General features: G+C 42.4%; 1 non-coding gene and 1 pseudogene across 1 annotated transcript; both read right to left on the bottom strand.

The window, feature by feature from the left end:
• Positions 1–7,604: 7,604 nt before the first annotated feature.
• LOC135054085 (U4 spliceosomal RNA) lies at positions 7,605–7,752 on the bottom strand. Its single transcript, XR_010243340.1, has one exon. It is a non-coding gene; the product is annotated as a U4 spliceosomal RNA (small nuclear RNA).
• Positions 7,753–9,111: 1,359 nt separating this feature from the next.
• On the bottom strand, positions 9,112–9,230 carry LOC135054298 (5S ribosomal RNA; annotated as a pseudogene).
• Between the last annotated feature and the right edge of the window lie 1,458 nt (positions 9,231–10,688).

Genomic DNA, 10,688 nt, shown 5'->3' on the forward strand with positions numbered 1-10,688 from the left:
ACTAAACTTGTTTGGCATTTATTTTTGTTGCCCTTTTAAAAATGTTGATTACAGCTATATGTCATCAAATGTTACTTATACCTCTTTCACAGCAAAATCCCAGGTACGATCTGAGATACTGATCATGGTAGCAGTCCATGTTACAGCTGTCCATAACCCTTTCACACTGCACCATGGGGGTAATTCCAAGTTGATCGCAGCAGGATATTTTGTAGCAGTTGGGCAAAACCATGTGCACTGCAGGGGGGGCAGATATAACATGTGCAGAGAGAGTTAGATTTGGGTGGGTTATTTTGTTTCTGTGCAGGGTAAATACTGGCTGCTTTATTTTTACACTGCAAATTAGATTGCAGATTGAACACACCACACCCAAATCTATCTCTCTCTGCACATGTTATATCTGCCTCCCCTGCAGTGCACATGGTTTTGCCCAACTGCTAAAAAATTTCCTGCTGCGATCAACTTGGAATTACACCCCATGTACAGCACACTGCACCTTGGATCCAGTTTATTCCCAGTTTGGCCTCTTTCACTATGAATCTAAGTCTGCCAAGATGTCATATCTGTAGCTTGAATATGGTGTGACCTGGGTTAATGCTCTGGGTCCCACCATTCACGCTGAAGCCTACACAGGTCATATATGGGATTAACCCTAGTTGTTACTCAGGTAGTAGACTTGAGATGCACAAAAGGGGTAAAGCCTTTTACACAAAGCCAGAACTCAGGTCATGCCAGCTTGCCCCAGGAATAAGCCAGGTTATCTGCTAAGTGTAATAAGGGTATAAGATACTCTGTTAATAGGACTGTCCATAAAAATGTGATACTCAGTTTTCCCATTTTTAATAGAAGATATTGCAACAACAGTCACTGCTGAAGTCTTTTAATAACAATGACATAGACTTATGGTTCCTTTCAATTTTGCCTAGAATCATTTGCAAAAACAATTATAGATAAACAATTCAAATATAAGTGTGGAGTGCATTCAATACAGCTTGAATGAATGAATGAATATAAAACAGAAAAGTGTTGCCTATTAAGATCAGATTTTCATACTACATTCTATGTGTCAGGTTTTGTCCTTATAGCCAATGACAAAAATACTCCATAATATGCTTTCTGGTAAAATAGTATTCCAGAAATCAAAATTGTGGGTTAAAAATAAATATTACCTAGGTTTAGCAATGACCCAGGAATAAGCTTTACTGATCTCATTTAATTTATCATTCATGAAAATTTAGCCCTAAAAATAGTTTCTTGAATGTGAAATTAGTAGTGACTCAAAAATTCTTCTCTGTGTTTGCTGATCTATTATGGTTTCTTCAAGTGGCTTACTGTAAAGAGACATTAGTACCAGTTTCAGGAGTCTATGGCTGATTAATCCCTTAGCTGAGGTACAAGGTCACATTTAAAAGAAATAGTATCAGCATATAATATTTATTATTCTGTATTCTTGTAGGTCCTGTTGATTGCACTGATTACTTTGTCACATTCTACTATTTTAGTAATCAGAATCCAAGGTGACCTTGAATCCAATTATATTCCAAAATTCTTGATTTATATTATTGAAAACTGACTTTAAACCTTATTAATTTTTTGACAGTAACTCTACTATCATGCACACTTATAGACTCTCATAGGAAAGTGTTTTACCGACACTCTCCTGAGTGCTGATTAAATGAAAGCCCAAATATTTTTTCTCACCACTCTCAAGTATCTGACTGCTAGATAGAGCTAGACATTAGATAAACCTGCGGGTAAATTTACAAAAAATCATGTTTGGTCGAGTTCGCATTTTCGTGCGAGTTTAGCCTGTTTTTGAAACTCAGAGATTTACTAAAGTCAAACACAGGTGTAAAAGTTTGATATGAATACAGATAGACAGTTAAACATGCAAATAGAAGCCAAAAACCCATCAAACCAACTTGTAAGTACTTTCCGTATACAAGAATACATGTGGATTTACTAAAAATTGTGTTTCAAAATGTGGAAGGGTACCCAGCTGGAGAGGGAGCGGAGGTTGCTCACACCTCTGCATCTTTGTTGGGTCTAGTGGGTTGCGGTGGCATTGCGGTGGAGGAACAGCGACGGGATGCTGGTGTGGATGAGCTTGCATCCGAAAGGATTCAAGCTCATCCAATCAGATTGTGGCACTTTGAAACCGGCGCCCTTGTAAATCAATCACAGCTCGCGGAGCGGCAGAAAATGAGAAGTGGTCATGGCGAGCCAATCAGGGCTCACCGTGTCATAGTTCTGCACCCCCAGCGTTTTGCATTAGATACTGCAGAGCGGAAGAGCTCACTTTGGTAGCAGACAGGGAGCAGAGAACAGCTCCAGAAGAAGAGAAGAGCTCCAGCAGCCACGGAAGTTGCAAGAAGCCACTGGGATCAATACAGAAGGTGGTGGCTGTGGAAGAATCGGCGGTAGATTGCGGAGGATGGCGGCTGTTGGCGCACACTTGCACAGAAGCTGAGCTCCAGAGAGCTTCACAGTGGTGGGAAGAAAAAGAGTTTAATGAACTTCCCCACTGCGGGCTCTCCCACAGTCCAGGGTAAGTGGCCGTGGGCCACTTCAACTAACCTATAATCCCTAGACCACCAGGGTTCTGGCACTTGGCCTGTGGGTACATTCAGGCCCCAGCCATCTGGGGCATGATAGGCGGGCACTAGGCCTGTGGCTATAATCAGGCATTAGGCCTGTGCCTACATTAGAGGGCATTAGGCCCTAGTACAAGTGCGGCCAAATAGGGGTATATGGTGAATGCGCACTAGGCCCAGGTCACTAAGCATAGGACCATTGTAGGCAGGCTTGTAAACATGATTTACCTTAAATAAGAGTGATCTGGGCACTAGGCCCAGGTCACTCCAGCCAGCCCAAGTTAGGCGGGAGCTAGGCCTGTGGGATAAAGTCAGGCATCTGGCCTGTGTGCACATAGAGGGCATTAGGCCTAGTATAAATAGAATGCCCCCTGGTGAATTAAGGTGGTACTGGGCACTAGGCCCAGGCCACTACATCATGACCTTGTTAAGCAGGCCCACTGGTCTGAGTTCTTGTTGAACAAGGTGAATGTAACATAGTAACATAGTAATTGAGGTTGAATAGAGGCAAAATGCCCATTGTGTTAAACCTGTATTCTGTATTAAGTTGAGTTGATTATAATGTACCTGCTGAAGTAATGTTTTATGAATAGTTAACAACTATAAATAATGTTACACCCGGATTATCAACATCAATATTTTAAATGTTATAACCTTGGATATAATTTTCAATTAGAAATTTATACAATCCATTTTTAAATGCATTTACAGAGTCTGCCATTACCACCTTCCCTGGTAGGGAATTCCAAATCCTTATTGCCCTAACAGTGAAGAACCCTTTCCTCTGTTGCGTACGGAATTTTCTCTCCTCCAGCCTTAGCGAGTGCCCACGTGTCCTAAACAGAGTTCTTTTAATAAATAATTCCTCTGATAACTCTTTGTGATGTCCCTTTACATATTTGAAAATATTAATAATGGCCCTCATTCCGAGTTGTTCGCTCGGTATTTTTCATCGCATCGCAGTGAAAATCCGCTTAGTACGCATGCGCAATGTTCGCACTGCGACTGCGCCAAGTAACTTTACTATGAAGAAAGTATTTTTACTCACGGCTTTTTCTTCGCTCCGGCGATCGTAATGTGATTGACAGGAAATGGGTGTTACTGGGCGGAAACACGGCGTTTCAGGGGCGTGTGGCTGAAAACGCTACCGTTTCCGGAAAAAACGCAGGAGTGGCCGGAGAAACGGTGGGAGTGCCTGGGCGAACGCTGGGTGTGTTTGTGACGTCAACCAGGAACGACAAGCACTGAACTGATCGCACAGGCAGAGTAAGTCTGGAGCTACTCTGAAACTGCTAAGTAGTTAGTAATCGCAATATTGCGAATACATCGGTCGCAATTTTAAGAAGCTAAGATACACTCCCAGTAGGCGGCGGCTTAGCGTGTGTAACTCTGCTAAATTCGCCTTGCGACCGATCAACTCGGAATGAGGGCCAATGTCTCCTCTTAGACGCCTCTTTTCCAGTGTATACATATTCATATGTGTGCCTCATTTAGATAGTGAAGGGTCTCCTGGAGCGTCCTGGGCAGTAGGCCAAATCACTGAAGGTACAGGAGGTGGCAGGCTGTACGGTAGCCACTCCCCTGTATCTAAAGTGATCTTCCCCTGTGTGGAGGAGCGTTCCAGCTCCACACAAGTAGCTGTAGTCTGCTGCCAGCAACCTGTGATAGCAGGGATAGGAAAAGAGGGCTGGCCAGCTCTGGATAGGTAGGGTCTGTGAAACAGTGAAAGGTGGTTAATTAAAGAGACGGCACCATTATATATTCTTGTACTGCATTGTGTTGTTGTTTTCGTGCAGGGCCAAGTTATTAGAACTGTTGTGTTTAGTTTGTTGCACTACACACACAGAGTTAGTTTGAGGGCTCTGTAGTTGTAGTTAGTGTAGGGATGTTACACCAGGTTAGAGTTTGGCCTTGCACGGCGTTAGTGTTTTTGTCTCCTTACAGGGACCTGTAAGTGAAGAAGCATGCCAAGAACAAGACTGCTGATGGTGAGAAACATATCTGTCCTTGTGTTCCTATTGGTGTCTGTTTGTTCCCTACCTATCCTCCTTTTTGCATCCCGGTGCAAGGTCAAAATTTTCACCTGGTGTACCAGCACCTAATAGGTGATAATTTGGGTTCTGAGGCCAAGAGAGCAGAGGATTACCCACACTTAAGCCAGATATCACTATCGAGGGAAATACCTATTTCGGTAGTGGGCGTTTTGGTCTCCATTAGGAAGGGACAGTTCTCACCCGATCTCCTTCCCTGCAGAATATTGTTTTCAGTTCCAGTTGGTGTACGAGGGCCGTGGTGTGATCTCGCAGTCCAAAAGTGATGTGGCATGAAGCCAGGTAAGTGGTTAGGTTACACCTGCATGGCAGCAGACACTGCACCATTACCGCCCCTTCCACAAAAAGATGGAGCCAACTTGGACTAGAATAATAGAATCAAATAGACCTGCCAGTGAGCAGAATGTTCTGTAGAAGCCTGAATAGAACAGAGTGTGTTAATGTGTAAATAAATGGTACAAATAAATAAATGTGAGGGGTACCTCCCCAAAAGTATAATTAGCATCAGGCTCTATGAGTCAGTACTGGTCCTGAAAAAATGGGTAAAAAACTGCATGGGAGTCCCGCGTATTTACATGAACCAAAACTGGGCTCAACCAGTGTGTGTGTGTGGGGGATGATTATAACACAGCCAGGGGACACTCTTCACTGGGCCCACTAGCCGAAACATTAATCTCCCTCATTTACTTAGCCCAGCATGGGAATTCCTCTGAAATTGGGGATCCAATGCCAAGTGTACCCAAGGCCTAGCTGATGCTTGGGGCTATACCCTGCACCTCTGGGTGGGGAGTGCTAGGTTGATTGTGTAAAAATAGAATTAAATATTGTCTGTTACAGTTCCCAGAAAGTTTTTCCCTCATACTTGCATTTAGGAAACCACCAGTGCCAATATGCCCATCAGTAAAGGTCCCGCTGGCACCTGTACCCACTGTCAAGAAAATATTAAAAAAATGAAAGACACACACACCGCAATATATATATTTTACCCTTTTAATATACACTAACCCACACTCACATTCACACCACTGTACATACAGATAGGTCCTCATTCATCCTTGCTGCAATGCATTCACATGTGCACATGTGTCAGGGCAGCATCTACTCACAGTCAGACATGAATACTCACAGGTACAAATGCATAATGCATTCTCTATTGGGCTCACGTGCATACCCAGCACAAACACCCTTTCGCAGGCACAATTTTTGCAATCGCATTGCAGCTAATAGCTCGCAAGGATAAAGCAGGACACATCTGTACTCACCTTCTCTATGTTGTTTATCGGTCCCCTTGTACAGTAGGCATCCAAGTTTCTTGATAAAATAGAAAATGCTTACATGCTCCAGTGGGCATGGAAGCACTGTATATAGATACTGTATAGGCACCATGGGGTAAATTTACTAGGATGGGAGTTCTATTTAAGATGGGATGTTGCCCATAGCAACCAATCAGATTTCAGGTATAATCTTCTAGAAGGTGCTAGATAAATGACAAGCAAAATCTGATTGGTTGCTATGGGCAACATCCCATCTTAAATAGAACTCCCATGTTAGTAAATTTACCCCCATGTCTCCGATTCTAAAGTTTTCCATTCAGCTTCCTTCACATCACTGAATGGCTAAGAGTCAATCCTCTCTCAGCCAATTAGCAGCAGCTGCATAGATATCTCCTGCTGATTGACTGAGAGAGGAGTGGCTCTTATAGGCCCTACACACATGCCGATTTGTTTGAAAGATATGAACGATCTCGTTCATAAATGAATGAGAACTCGTTCATATCTTTCAGTGTGGAGGCTCCAGCGATGAACGATGCGCGGCCCCGCGCTCGTTCATCGCTGGTCCCCCGTCGGCTGTGCATGCAGGCCAATATGGACGATCTCGTCCATATTTGCCTGCACTTCAATGGAGCCACGTGACGGGGCGAGTGAAGAAACTTCACTCCCTCCGTCACTGCCCCTCCGCCGCCGGGTCACTCGTCGGCCGATCCGCCGTCGGGCAGCTCGGCGGCGGATCGGCCAGTGTGTAGGGCCTTTAGCCAATCAGTGATAATGTGCTGGAAACCAATTAAGAAACTTCAGAATCTGGCATTTTTTTTTATATTTTTAAGCCCTTCTTTACATTGTAACACACAGAAGCACTGCACAGATCATACTGATCTGTGCATGCCTCAGAACAACATGCAGCTTCACAGGCAGGTCTATTGATTTCGAATCAATATGACTGAATTTGCACACGACCATACACATTTGCATAGACCATCGAAAAACACAATTCAGTGAAATACAAAGTATATTTGAGATTTTGATCTTGAAAATGTTCATATATCCCAGCGATGCATAGCATAATCAATCTCGGACAATACACTTCTTAATAAATTCATCCCATGGTATTGATGTGGTAATTGATCATGATACTGCATGCTGCAAATGTTAGTTATGAAGTGGTTTGTTTACTCTTTCCAAATGGTGGGTAAAATTATTTTAGTAATAATATATATATATATATATTTTAATTTATAGTAATTACAGATGTGGATGTAGCACATATTTTATACAACATTTAGAGATATAGTCAGTGGTGTTACAAGGCCTGAACAGAGATTAATGCCATATCTATGTTCTACACAGTAGATGGTCTTGCAGTGGCGGTTTCAGTTAAGATTTCTTTTCAAAGTGATTTACAGTCAGGTAGTATTTGTGGGAGGTAACGTGGAATGGCGATTCACATGCAGGAGTGTTGTGCCCATTACACGGGCATGTCACAGCTTGTGATGCAATCCCATACATAGTTACAATGTCTATGGCGTATTACTTCTGGCGCACATACTGCACAATTATAGCATTACCCAGAGGTTGATCACTGTGCATCTGATGTCTGTGTCTTTGCACACAAGCAGCAGATCTCAGATGACTCCCATGGGCATCTCGATATACTGTATGTCTTGGCAGCTTCCCACATCCTCTGCATACTAAATTGCAGCTGCAAAGGCACTTAAATCCATCTCTGAATCAGGACCACAGTCCATTCCTTTATTTTTATTTTTTTTCAACTAGCAATAATCACGCCTCGGTTGGACCTCATTGGTTATGATAATGCCACTGCGCAAAGTTATTCCTTTCTTTTTACTAATAGATTATCAAGGCGGGAATAACAGTAGTAGTATTGTGGTACCCTCCACATTATACCATAGATCACATTTTATATTACCTATAATCAAGTAGCTAATATACCTATATGGTCAAACTTATACAAAGGGGTCATGTTTTACTGCTCATATTTGGAGTACAAGAATTTATATTACTCACAATTTAATAGCCCTTTAAAATGATGGACACCAGGGCAGGATTATATTATGAGGGTGGGCGCTACTTACACAGGAGTTGCCGGGTTTAAGGAAGTCCTTCTGCTAGGGGTCAGAGTTCTGACATGCTGAGTGTGTGGGTGTGAGTGTGTGTGTGTGTGTATAGCATTAACCTTTTATAAATATAGATGCTGTATATCTGTAATGGGCAATCTATAATCATGCTGCACTACAGTATATATACCAGTAATGGAACATGTAAGCTCACCTGTCCCCGCACAGCTCCCAGCCAATATTGGGGGTAGAAGACAACAGTAGCTACCAGCAGTGGTCTGGAGGGGTCTGGGCATGGCCAGTCCAGGGTGTGGGATGAGCAAGCACAGAACCCTGCCCCTCCGTTGGTGTGCAGTATAAATAAAGCAGCTGAGCCAGTTGTCTGCTTCCTCACCCACATCATTTGTAGCCCCAGCACCAACCCCTCATCCTCCCAGTCACATCACTGCTCAGCCCACACAGGGGTTTACCGTTTCCTTGCAACAGGGAGGATTCCACACCAGCTATTTATACCTATGTAAATATTATATATTATCAAAAGATATTGACAATTAAAGGTAATTACCTAGATTGTGTCACTTTAGTGGTGTACCCAGAGTCAAACAGTATAACTATTTAAACAAAGTAGGGAAGAAGCAAGGCTCTTTGTGGGTGCACTCTTAAGAAAAATATATATGATCAGGATATAATGAAAAACTTTTTTTAAAACATACATTTTAATAAGTATCATTAAAAATAAATAAAGGTATCCAAAATTAAGGACAAACACCATTCAAAGTAAAAGACTTTGGTATAAGAATAACAACCCTATAGGTATGAATTCCTCATTAGATTATATTTTGAGTCATGAGGACCAAAGCCACTACACCTGTAAGCTGATGAATAATTTAAGCCATAAAGGCCAATAAGGCAGACTCACAGAAAGGTCACTTGTGTTATATATACTGAATCAGGTATAAATACTATAAAATATTGATATTATGGTGATCCGAGAAAATTAGTGCAGATTATTATATTACTATTGTGGCGAGCCGAGAAAATTAGTGCAGAAGGAAGTTAAACAAAGTGATTCTGCTGTCAGTGTTAGATATGGAGTCTTTCGGGTGAGAGAGTAATTCTACTACACTTGGTATTTCCAGGTAGTCTCCCATCAAGGTAATAACCAAGCCCAACACTGTTTAGCTTCCAAGATCGGACGGCATTGGGCATTTTCAGTGTGGTATGATAGTAGACAGTTGGAAATGCAACAACTCCCTGGATCACTGATGAGAGATCACTCAGAGGGGAGTACAATAGATAAAAGTAGAAATAAACAAAAAAGTGGATCTGCTGCCAATGTTAGGCATAGGTGATATGGCCGCTTGCCATATCTCAGCCCCTGCTGTCCCTCTGGATCACTGGTGAGAGTCCATGAACAGGAGAAAGATATTGCGTATATAGTATATAGTTATACTACTGATAAATATCAAACCATGTACACAAACATATGCTTTTTTATAGAGCTAATGGTGGCTACAGTGATCTGATATGTATGCAGGTGCACAAACATATGCCTCAGATTGGATTTTGTTTTATCCTAAGCTTATGCACACCAATGGTGGATATACAGTAAGTCTGTGTGCACATACACATGCTACTAAATATAACTAATAGTAGATACAATGATATATGTGAACATATGTCATAAAAAATACCTCAGATTGAAATTAGTTTATCCAACACATGTGCAAAACAGGTAACACACATAAGATATTCACCTTATTGACAGCAATGTGAACACTGGAGGCACATCTCATGAAACAGTGTTCATATACATGTGTAGTGATGACAGAGAAATTAGCTAAAAAAAATAACAGAAAAGACTAAAGGGCCCTACACACTATGCGATCTGCCACGGAGCTGCCCGACAGCGGATACGGCTGATGGGCGACCTGGCGGTGGGGGGCAGTGACGGGGGGAGTGAGGTTTCTTCACTCCCCTGTCACCCGGCTCCATAGTAGTGCAGGCAAATATGGACGAGATCATCCATATTGGCCTGCATGCACAAGCAACGGGGCACCAACGATGAACGAGCATGGAACCATGCATCGTTCATCGCTGGTGCCTCCACACTGAAAGATATGAATGGTATCTTGTTCGTTAATGAACAAGATCGTTCCCATCGTTCAGTAATATCGCCCAGTGTGTAGGGCCTATGAGTTTGATGAAATTATATACAATGATCTCCTGGTATCAGGTGATACAATACAAAGTAATAAATAACCCTAAGATGTCAAAATGGGAACTCTATAAATTAAATACACTAGTCATGTGGGTGCATGCATGCATCATGTAATCTAGATTCTATAAAGATCCCAGAAAAGTTGTAATATAATCTCCCCCTGCTTAGCAGGGATCAGAAATATTGTATAGACTCTACAGGTGCAATGACCGATTAAAGGATCTGCCATACACAAAGGTCTTAGCAGTGTCAAACCTTCCAGTGGGGTGAAAGGGCCATGAGTCCAGGACCAGGTGTGCCTGTGGTACAGTGGAAGACTGGTTTCGCCCACACAGTGGTTTGATCACTTCCGGATAAAGACATGCAGTGTCCGGCGGGTTAAAAAGCCCTATCCAGACTGTGACGCATATCAAACACATGATCATGTAGGCGGCGTTCAAGCTTAGATTGCCAGACTACACCGACCCACA

This window comes from Pseudophryne corroboree, chromosome 2, assembly GCF_028390025.1.
Source record: "Pseudophryne corroboree isolate aPseCor3 chromosome 2, aPseCor3.hap2, whole genome shotgun sequence".
Lineage (NCBI taxonomy): Eukaryota > Metazoa > Chordata > Amphibia > Anura > Myobatrachidae > Pseudophryne > Pseudophryne corroboree.